Below are 11,705 nucleotides of genomic sequence, written 5' to 3'. Positions count from 1 at the left end.
TCCTCTGCTAGACGACTCATAAGGACCATCAGTCACTAGCCACCAATTTGTAATTCCATGTATTATAGTACTACCTACACTGTTTATCTATGCAATTTGCTGTATACAAGTTCAATATCTATACAACGCATGCTCAATTGTTACTTAATAAATATTCAATAAAATCTTTTATGATGAAAAAAAGAAAGCTGCAGATGAAGATCTACACCCCTGGGATTTTAGATGAAGTCCTACGGGGCATAGATCTACTGCCCCAAATACAGTAACTAGTTAAAGTGATTATCCTGTATTTATACTTCCCTGGGGCTTCCTCCTGCCCCATGAGGTCATGGAGTCCCTCACCCTCCTCATTGATTCTTCCGTTCTACCGCTATTTGGCCTGATAATCCAGCCAGTCATGCCCCTTAAGCGCATGTGTTGCTCAGCTACTTGTGTGCCTCTGTAGCACTCCCACGTCTGGGAGCTTTCTGCAAGCATTCTAGGAAATATGTGCTTATTTTGATAAAATAAAGGACATTTACATTTTTTAAATCAAATATGCTCTTAAAATAATTATCCAGGAAGTACTGTTTCTGCTATTGCATCAGTATGAGCTTAATCAGCCTATACATTGCGCCAAAACCTCCTGTGATTGTATTTAGTGATAAGTGAATATAGCCATTTTAATTTTGTTACAATTAAAATATATATATCTTTTTCACAGAAGTGCATAGGGTGCACTGCATTATTATATCTGTACAAGTACCTTGGACAGTGCACCTGACGAAGCCCCCACTTTGGGAATGAAACATGTCGGGTTTTTGTGTAATTGAATGTGTATAGCATTCAGGGATGCCGAACATTAGATATCCGAATATTTTTCTGGTATCCGAACTTGGATACGGATTCCAGATAGCTGGATAAATCGCTATCTGAGCGAATCTGGATACGTATTAGGTTTCCAGAAATCCGTCCAGATACCTAGTTCGAGAACCCGATCCAGATAGCGTAACCACGGAGATGACTTCCATGATGTAATTGAGCCAATCCCAGCCGAAGCCCTAGCAACCAATCACAGAGGGGAACCCTGGCCAGCCCCTCCTGTATATAAAGCGGGCGCCATGATCAGAATCTCGTCCTAGCTTGTGACTGCTCACTGAGAGACCTCTCCAGTGCTGTTGGCTAAGCAAGTGCTGTATTACTGTGTTAAAGCTAGCGTTTTTGCTCCAGTATTTTTTATTGTTTTTAGTTAGCTAGCTTGTATTTTGATGTTAGTCAGTGTGACAGTCAGACTTAGTGCTGCAGCTGCTAGGCTAGGTTAGGGCCTGCTGTGAGCACAGGCTAGGCCTGCTGCTAGCCTTAGCTACAGTATAGTTTGTAGGTTATTAGGGATTAGATTACTGTACTACTAACTTTTTTTTTTGTATTATACTTCCCCACATAAACAATTGCTGTTTTTCTTTAAAAAAAACCCATGATGCTTCATGCATCATTTACTATAAAAGACGTTTTGGAAGCAATTTAACCACTTGATGACCCACCCTTTACCCCCCCTTAAGGACCAGCGTGGTTTTTAGTGATCTGTGCTGGGTGGGCTCTACATCAGGGTGCAGGCAGAGAGATCAGATTGCCCCCCTTTTTTCCCCCCTATGGGGATGATGTGCAGGGGGGGTCTGATCTCTTCTGCCTGCGTGTGGCTGGCGGGGGGGGCACCTCAAAGCCCCCTCCGCGGCGAAATCCTCCCCCTCCCTCTCCTACCTGCTCCCCCCCCCCGGCGATCGAGGCTGCACAGGACGCTATCCGTCCTGTGCAGCCAGTGACAGGACGTCCCCTGTCACATGACGGCGATCCCCGGCCGCTGATTGGCCGGGGATCGCCGATCTGCCTTACGGCGCTGCTGCAGCGCCGTACAAATGTAAACAAAGCGGATTATTTCCGCTTGTGTTTACATTTAGCCTGCGAGCCGCCATCGGCGGCCCGCAGGCTATTCACGGAGCCCCCCGCCGTGATTTGACAGGAAGCAGCCGCTTGCGCGAGCGGCTGCTTCCTGATTAATCAGCCTGCAGCTGGCGACGCAGTACTGCGTCGCTGGTCCTGCAGCTGCCACTTTGCCGACGCACGGTATAAGCGTGCGGTCGGCAAGTGGTTAAAGGCCAGTTCCGGATTTCAGTCTGGATTCCGGATTTCCCGGGTAATGGGTTAGACCAGGCATGGGCAAACTTGGCCCTCCAGCTGTTAAGGAACTACAAGTTCCAAAATGCATTTGCCTTTATGAGGCATGACTGTGGCTGTCAGACTCCTGCAATGCATTGTGGGACTTGTAGTTCCTTAACAGCTGGAGGGCCAAGTTTGCCCATGCCTGGGTTAGAATATCTGGATAGACTCGGGTTTCCGAACGGTTCGAATTCAGATATCTGGATTTATCCAGATTTTTTGCTATCCAGATCCGGAACAACCCAGATATCAAAAAGAGGTATCCGAGCACCACTGATAGCATTAGCACTTTATATAATGGCAGCTTTCATCTCCTCTGAACTCGGGAGGTCGGTGTTACAATATATTATGGTTGTGGCAGAAACACGTAAGTTATGTGCTAAAAGTGTTTGTTTTTGGTGGCATAATCAGTCACCAGTAATTCACAAAATATTTCTTGCCAAAAACCATTGGTCACTAACCACTGCTTTTATGTGCGTCTGTTACTAGTTACCTCTGGACAGATTTAGACATAATAAAAAACAAGACAAATAACATTTATATTGCTCTTTTTACAAAGCACTTGAACTGCAGCACTCAGTAGGCAGTAGCAGTGTTAGTGAGTCTAGCCCAAATACTCCTTACTAAATAGTTGCCAGCTTACCGAACAGGAAGAGCCAAGATTTGAACCCAGGTCTCCTGTGTCAGAGGCAGAGCCCTTAACCATTGGTAACGAGTTTATTCACATTCTACAGTTATAAACTTCATGATTAAATGTTATGTTTTATCTTGCTATTGCACTTTAATAAGCAGATTTGATGGTCTTTTTCAGTGGCAGATTTGGACTGTGTTTAATGAACTTGAAATCCCAAACCCAACCCACATCATTCTGGACAACAGATGCCATTAATTTGTAACTATATAAATGCCATCAATTATATTGTCAAAGCTGAAATTACTGTAAACTCCACACCTTTCTTATGGTTTTAAGCTTTTATAGAAAAAAAAAAAAGAAATAGTTATTTCAACACTGCCATTGAAGGCCTAGAGAAGACAGAAGTTTACGCAGATGTCTTAGATTTCCCTAATGATGATAATGTAACCAGGTCAGTGAAATGTTTTATTGTAAGCTTTTTTTCTTGTATCCTCCATGGATTTTCTCTGGTTAGTAATGCTCTGGCCAGTCCCTCAAACAAACGCTTTTGATAAATATCTTCTATCCAGCTGGCAGTAAAGGAGACTTAATGTTTACCTTATACATTGGAAATGTGATACTTAAAATTAACACATGTCTGGTGAACAAAACAATAGTGCTGAACATTTCAGCAGGAAATACTTCTAGGATGACTATAATCCAAAGAAAAAGGGTTTGCAAATGAGCACATGATAGACATCAAATACAGTATATCCAAATGCACACTGACACCAGAACTCCACAGGTGGCCTACTCTAAGAATGAGACAAGATTTTTCTCTGATTGGCAATGTTGGCAAGATATACTAGGTAGGCTACCAGCTTTGGTAATTTCCAATAGCAAAAAACAATCTTCTACAATAAAATCTCTGTGTCCCTGCGTCCTCTCCTGTTCCTGTGTTTGCGCTACTGCGCATATGTGGCACTTGAGCAGACGTTGGAGAGCAGGACGACAGGTGCAGGGGGAGCACGGCTGTGCCCGCTGGAGGCGGGGAGCGTGGCTTGCCGCATAGGCTAAGCGCTAGCGCCTGTTTTAAATAGGTGGGCTTATGCCTAGTATTATAATAAAAGTTCAGCATGCAGGATAACTGAACAGTTTCTGGTACAGCAATCTGAAACTCAACCCAAAGCTAGGTGCTCTGCAAATCTGTTTGTCCACTAAGCCCCCTCTTATTTTGTCTTGCACTGCCTAACTCAAAGCAAACATAGCACTTGTCTCACCAAATGATTAGAAAGGTCTGGATTACATGGAGTACACTCACTACATATTAGCAACTGTTGCTGTCTAGACATTTCTAGAAGATAATATATCCCTGACATTTTTTAATAACTGGACAATCATCTTCTCCTTGAGTTAAAGGTCTTCCTTCTTTGCCTCTGAATGTTCCCAGTGTCTACATAGCTGATATAATGTGACTACTCAACGCTGCAGTAAACAAAGTTTTATGTCATGGGTACCTTGTACTACCTGTGTCCTGGTGACATCCTGTTTGCTTATTTATTTATTTTTTGACTATGCATGCACATAAGGGCACATAATGTTTTTTTTTTATTTATTTCTCCAGCAAGGTGTGGTTCACTTGTGCATGCATGGATGCAAAAATGCTACAGGAGCCACGTTTGCGGTTTGCTAAAAACCTCAAACAGCTGGTGTGTACCATCCCATTGAGATACATTAGCCAAGTGGTTTCACAGGCGGCAGCGGTTTTAAAAACTCTACCAAAAACGCTTGGTGTGCACCAGCACTCAGTGTATTTTAGTGCAATGCATCTCATTACGTGCTTAAAGAGTAACTGTTAGCCCCAAAACTGAAAATTAATCTCTCTTGCAATGTTTTATTTACTATTTAAATGAGCCAAAAAGGCATTGTAGAAGTTAAAAATCAATATAATTTTTTTACTATGTATCCTTTTACCCAAGCTCCGGACGCAAAGCCGCATATCAGATACTGCTGAGCATGCATAGCATGCCTAGCTCTGCCCGACCCCCCCTCTCCCCCCCAGGACCAGGTGCCGATATATGCTCACCCCAAACAGCTGACCGCTCTGACACGGAGAGAGAGCGGGAGCACTTCCAGCGCAGCCACCGCAGAGCAGCCGCCGCCAAGTCACATGTGAGAGATGCACGTGATTTAATTTTCAGTTTTGGGGCTAACAGTTACTCTTTAAATCTGTAAATGGCCCTCTCCTGCTACAGCCCCTTGCTGTATCCCCTGCAGAGATGGTCAATGATAATTCTGAGGTGATTCAGATTTTATGGTGACTTTAAGTAAATTTATAATTTATTGGTCTGTTTCCAGTCTGCATAAACAAACTGTGGTGTGCCATTTTGATTTCTGTTGCAGCTGTGTGGTTGATTTTTTTCCCCAAACACAAATTCAGTGCAAGATGCATTTTTAATTCTTCCAGTCAATGTAAAGTTTGTTTCACTGTTAAAGCACGCATTTTGTGCACTAGGAAGCCACACGCTGTTAAAGCGCACCAGCTGCACTATAAAGTCGCATGGGTGTTGCATTGCTGTTCCGTGTTGCAATGCAGTCATTACGTCGCAACGCACCACTATGAACGCAACCAAATAAAATGCAATTTAACAAGACCATTTTAAATTTGCAATTCAGACACATGCAACAAGACACTAATCGTAGCAGCTAGTCACTGCATTTAGCCACAAATATTAGCAAATAATCCATACAACCAGTTAGTAATGCTGCTGGCAACTTGTTGCTATTTTTGATAACTTAATCAACATGTACAGATGTCTAGATGCAGTGACTAGTTGCTGCATCATGTTGTTTTCCTGAATGACATAAAGGGCAAAAGAGGCGCCCAAAGTAGTAAACCGCCTAAGCAGAGGTGCCTTCTGCTTAGACTTATTACTACTTTAGTACTGTATTTGGTCTGAGGAAGTAGGCACAGACCTGCGAAATGCGTTGCCAGTGCAAATTAAATTTTGTTATTTTTTATACTAAATTGTCTTCCCCTTTGTGTCACCCACCCTCCTCCACACCAGGGGTGTTCTATTTGGCCAGGAGTGTTTTCACCACCCCCATAACCATCTAGAGTTTTTACAAAGAGAGCGACCTCGTCCAGCCCAACTGGGCACCCGAGCAGAATTCGGGTTTATGTATCTCCACCTGCCTATAGTAGTCGGTTGCCTCTCTGCACCCTTCCTTTGTGAGTACCACAATTGACATCTTCACCATTTAACCACTGTTGTAACATACTGCACCATTTGGGCTCCCATTGTCTCTGTGCTTTTTTTCCCTCAAGGGTTTTCTTTGTTCACCCTACACACCTGCATCCTAATTGACATGCTCCATGAATAATGAAAAAAAAAGAGGTAAAATGGCAGCAATGGGTAGAAAGCATCAGGTGATATTTTTTTCCCCAGTAACTTGCATTTACCTGCAGGGCTCAGTGATGGCTGTGTCTACACTTAGTTTGACGCCTTCCAGTTTTCTGTACTGAGCACTACCCAGAGCCCAGATCCAGGAGCAGATGACAGTCTGTGAATTCCCGGCCTTCAGCCTCCCTTGTGAAAGAGTCCTTTGTTGTAACAATTGCGGAATTATTTCTGTGGTCAGCGCACAGGACGCGCTCTGACACTACGGAAATCCTCCACAAGTGTGTAAATTGAGAGAACCCAGCTATGGTGCTATGCACCTGTAGAGGGAGATTCCCACCGGCATATGGAGCTGTGGAGTGCAGACGAACACAGCCTCTGCACTGCCACAGACGCCAGATGGGAATTGTACGAGTTGAAGGAATGCAGGGCAAGATCGCCCTTAAAGAGAGAGAGAGCACAGAGACAGAATGTATGTGTGTCCACCAATCTAGTCACCACCCAGCGACGGTGAACACACAACAATGGAAATGAAGTGGGAACGCAATCACCAGAGTGGCGATTGCCAATAGTGACACAAGACTGAGCAGGACAGAGCACGAGAGTAGCAAGAAGGCACAGCAAGTAACAGCAATAAGAACAACAAGGAAAATAACAAACGCTAACTAAACGCAAACACCGCACTCATTCGCAACAGTGAACGCGTTTAAGCACGATCACACTTATCACACGTTAGGTGCCCAGTGATAAGTGTGCCACCCTAACTAACCAAAGAAACACAAACACGAAATAGCGAACACTTAGCGAAGCTAAACGGTTACCTCACCAAGCCTACAGCAAGCGGTCGTACCAGACAAGACAGACAGATGGAGCAGCCAGTAGCAACTGCAGCTCTGGCCTACACTCCCAGACTGACAGAACAATTTCCTGTCGACCGCCGCTGGCAACAAGACAATAGAGACAGAGAGACAGAACAAGGCAATACAGATAATACAACCTGACTGCACTAGAAGGGATGCCTAGTGCAGTCCCCAGGAATTACCCTAAGATAATCTTTAGCAAACAAGCAAGGCTGATTCTGGGAGAACATGACCAGCAAGGGATTCTGGGAGAACATGGTATTTATACTGCAAGCCTTCAGAGGCAGCTAGGCAATTTGCATGACAAGTGTATGCAAATTCCTCAGCAGAGCAACTCTGAAACTTGCAAAGCGAAGACAGGTCTCTTTTCCAGAGACCTGCAGCATTCAGACCTAAAGAATGGACAAACAGCTGTCTGCCTGTGCAGACAGCTGAGCAGATCATTACATTTGTGCAGGGAAATACTTTCTCATTGACTTTTTAACATGTTATTATTGCTTTATAAATAGGCACCTGAGCAGTCCAATTACTCATTTGTATAATGGTACAAATTCCATAGAGGCTGTTTTCTTCATGGGAACAAATAAGAGGTTTGCACTCTAGAAAGCTAACACAACACAATGCAATACTGGCTTGTAGATGTTTCGATGAGAAGCCATACTCCTTCCCAAGGGCTGATGGCCTCACGTGACTGGTGAATTAGCCTGCTTACTATATTGAAGCTATATGTAAATAATAAAGAAGAAAACTGGCCAGATTGGAAAGGGTATTTAGATGGTAAGGATGACTGGATCATTGTCAGTCTTTCTAAAAACTTCATCAAATTTAGTAAAGCTCTGCCTATAATTGGAAACTGTAAGCAGAGAATGGATGGATTCCAAGAATTAGCGGGAAATGAGCTGGAGCTGTTCTCCTTCGTGTACTGAATTGTGTCCAAGGTGGCGGCTAGGAAACACCATACAGTGCCAGCCATGTGTGCTCTACATGAAAATTCCTTCGAAAGTTACAACACATTTTGGATATTGGATACAGAATAACTATTGCTTTCAAAAATGGTAAAGTGGTAGAGTAAATCATAATTGGCAAGTGCAAATTAATGCCATTCGAGAAACGATTATGGCAGGCAGATGTTGATCATATGTAGATGCGTAAAAACAAGGAACACCAAGAGCCCCAATAGTGTAATATGTACTGGTAAATGGTTACTAGATAGAGTAAATATTAATACTCACAAACCAGGGTTACCATTAGGCAACCACTGTAAAGGCAGGTGGGGAGATTTTCCTGACCCCACTCAGGAATAAGAAGTCGTTCTCTGTAGATGAGAAAAAAGGGGGTTCAACCCTCCACCCAGGGTGGACTCAATATTATGCAGGAGAACAGAGGCTCCAAAAGGATAAAAGGAAGCTAAATGAGCTTAACCACTTCACCCCCCCAGTGCTAAATTTCTCCGTCCCTCTGCGCACCGCTTCACCCCCAGGGACGGAGAAAGGCGCACTTGTTTATTTACTGGCTGGGAGTGGGCGGGGAACTCTCGCGCACACTCCAGCCAGCCCGCACAGCAGGTGACTAATTGGATGTTAGGAACGAGCGTTCCTAAATCCAATTAGCCTCGCCGATTGCGAGTATAATGAAGACGGCTTTAAACAGAAGCCGTCTTCATTCAAAACAATGTAATGTAAACAAATGTGCAGCGCGCGATCGCGCGCCCCCGCGACCCGCGCGCGCGCACACACCCCGGCTCTGCAGTACAATGATTGGTTATGGGGACTCTCCAGTCCCCAATAACCAATCATAGTACATAAATACTAGAATGGAGGCAGCGCTGAAAGGTAAAAATAACGCTGGTGTTACAGGGGTAAAACCCCTCAGTTGTGAAATGGTTAAAAACCAAATTCTTGGTAAATAGAGGAGGTAGTGGTGGACTTACCTCCTCCAAGTGGACACGCAACAACTGTAGTAAAGACAGTCAATATATTTTATTTATGAACTCCAAATATGCAACGCGTTTCAAAGGTTTGATCCCGCTTCATCAGGCAATAACAACGGAGCAATAGCATATGTGGTCAGTAGAAGAGCCAGGCACCTCTGTTAACCTGCCTGGCGTTCTATTAAGATCGCCAGGCAGGCTGCGGGAGGGTTTTTTTTTAATAAAAAAAAAACTATTTCATGCAGCCAACTGAAAGTTGGCTGCATGAAAGCCCACTAGAGGGCGCTCCGGAGGCGATCTTCCGATCGCCTCCGGCGCCCAGAATAAACAAGGAAGGCCGCAATGAGCGGCCTTCCTTGTTTTGCTTATATCGTCGCCATAGCGACGAGCGGAGTGACGTCATCGACGTCAGCCGACGTCCTGACGTCAGCCGCCTCCGATCCAGCCCTTAGCGCTGGCCAGAACTTTTTGTTCCGGCTACGCTGGGCTCAGGCGGCTGGGGGGACCCTCTTTCGCCGCTACTCGCTCAGAGCGGCGGCGATCAGGCAGCACACGCGGCTGGCAAAGTGCCGGCTGCGTGTGCTGCACTTTATTTGAGCCAAATCGGCCCAGCAGGGCCTGAGCGGCAGGCTCCGGCGGTACTGGACGAGCTGAGCTCGTCCAGACCGCCCAGCAGGTTAAGACCACATATACTATTGCTCTGTTGTTATTGCCTGATGAAGCGGGATCAAACCTGCGAAACGCATTGCATATTTGGAGTTCATAAATAAAATATATTGACTGTCTTTACTACAGTCGTGTGTCCACTTGGAGCCTCCTCTATTTACCAAGAATTTGGTTTTTAAGCTAATTTAGCTTCCTTTTATCCTTTTGGCGCCTCTGTTCTCCTGCATAATATGTAGATGCTTGCTTACTGAGATAAAATGCTGGGTTTTGTGGCAGGGTCATGTTAAATTTAGGTTCTGCTATGCTGAAAAACAAGAGTACTAAAGTAGCTAAAATGCAAATGTATCCTCTGAAAATAAGTTGTATAAGGAACAAAGGGGGTTTCACTCAGATCCTATGATTCTTTTTCTCAGTACCAATAGTTTCACTTTCATTCACTCCTTGCTTTAAAGTCTTTAATTTTCTATCACACTTTAAAGGGAACCTAAACTGAGAAGGATATGAATTTTTCCTTTTAAAATAATACCAAATGCCTGACTCTCCTGCTGATCCTGTGTCTCTAATACTTTTAGCCACAGCCCCTCAACAAGCATGTAGATTGGGTGCTGTGACTGAAGTCAGACTGGATTAGCTGCATGCTTGTTTCAGGTGTGTGATTTAGCCACTACTGCAGCCAAAGAGATCAGCAGGACTGAGAAGCAACTGGTATTGTTTAAAAGGAAACATCCATATCCTTCTCAGTTAAGGTCCCTTTTAAGTGACACTGAAGCAAAAAAAAAATTCCGATATAATGACATAGTATATCTGTTCTGAGTAGAGTTTCATTTTAAACATTGATGAAGCATTTTGAGAAATAATGGGTAGACCTAAAATGCATCCTTAAAAAATGTCTTTCCTTTAGGACATCTGAAGTGAGAGGAATATTGAGGCTGCCATATTTATTTCCTTTTAAACAATACCACTTACCTGGCATCCTGCTGATGTTTCAGGTATCAGAAGTATCTGAATTGCCCACCTAAAAACAAACATGCAGCTAATCCATTCAGACTTCTGTCAGACCATCTGATCTGCATGCTTGTTCAGGGTCTGTGGTTAAAAGTATTAGTGGCAGAGGATCAGAAGGACAGCCAGGCAATGTGCATTGTATATAAGGAAACAAATATGTCAGCCTCTATGTCCCTCTCACTCTAAGTGTCATTTACAGTGCTGCCCATAATTATTCATACCCCTGACAAATTTTGACTTCGTTACTTTTATTCAACCAGCAAGTTATTTTTTTGATGGGAAATTACATTAGTATCTCCCAAAAGATAAGACGATGTACAAAAGGCATTATTGTGGAAAAGAACATTTCTCAGTTTTTATTTAAATTTGAGCAAAAAGTGTCCAGTCCAAAATTATTCATACCCTTCACAAACTGTCACAGTCTGTGGAAAAATCCAAAGTTCTATACCATTCCAAATAGTCCAAGTTGTTCTAAAGAATCCTAATTATCCTGATTAATTGGGAGCAGCTGTTTTAATCAGTTCAACAGGTGAAAACCAGCAGCTCTCTGCAGTTGGTTTGTGGACAGTCATGGCTAAGACAAAGGGGCTCAGTGAGGACCTATGGCTGCACATTGTGGCTGCTCACAAGTCAGGGGAAGGCTATAAGGCCCTTTCTAAATGTTTTCAAGTTCCAGTGGCTACAGTGCAAAGTATCAATAAAAAATACAAGATGTCGTGTACTGTGGAAAATCTCAGAGGAAGCCAAAAGTGACACCTGTGCTGGCTAGGAGGATAGTGAGAGAAGTGATAAAGAATCCAATGATCACCACCAAGGCCATCCTGGTGAATCTGGGCTCTGTTGGTGGCAATGTCTCAAGGCAGACAATCCAATGGTCACTGCACACTGCCGGGTTCCACTGATGCAGAACAAGGAGGACACCACTTCTCCAGCTAAGGCACACAAAAGCTCACTTTGCCTTTGCAAATGCTCATCTGGACAAAGAAGACGATTTCTGGTCTTCTGTGAAACAAAAATTGAATTGTTTGGTCACAATC

The sequence above is a fragment of the Hyperolius riggenbachi genome, chromosome 3 (assembly GCF_040937935.1).
Source record: "Hyperolius riggenbachi isolate aHypRig1 chromosome 3, aHypRig1.pri, whole genome shotgun sequence".
In the NCBI taxonomy this organism is placed as follows: Eukaryota; Metazoa; Chordata; class Amphibia; order Anura; family Hyperoliidae; genus Hyperolius; species Hyperolius riggenbachi.
Note: the sequence above shows the minus strand (reverse complement) of the source record.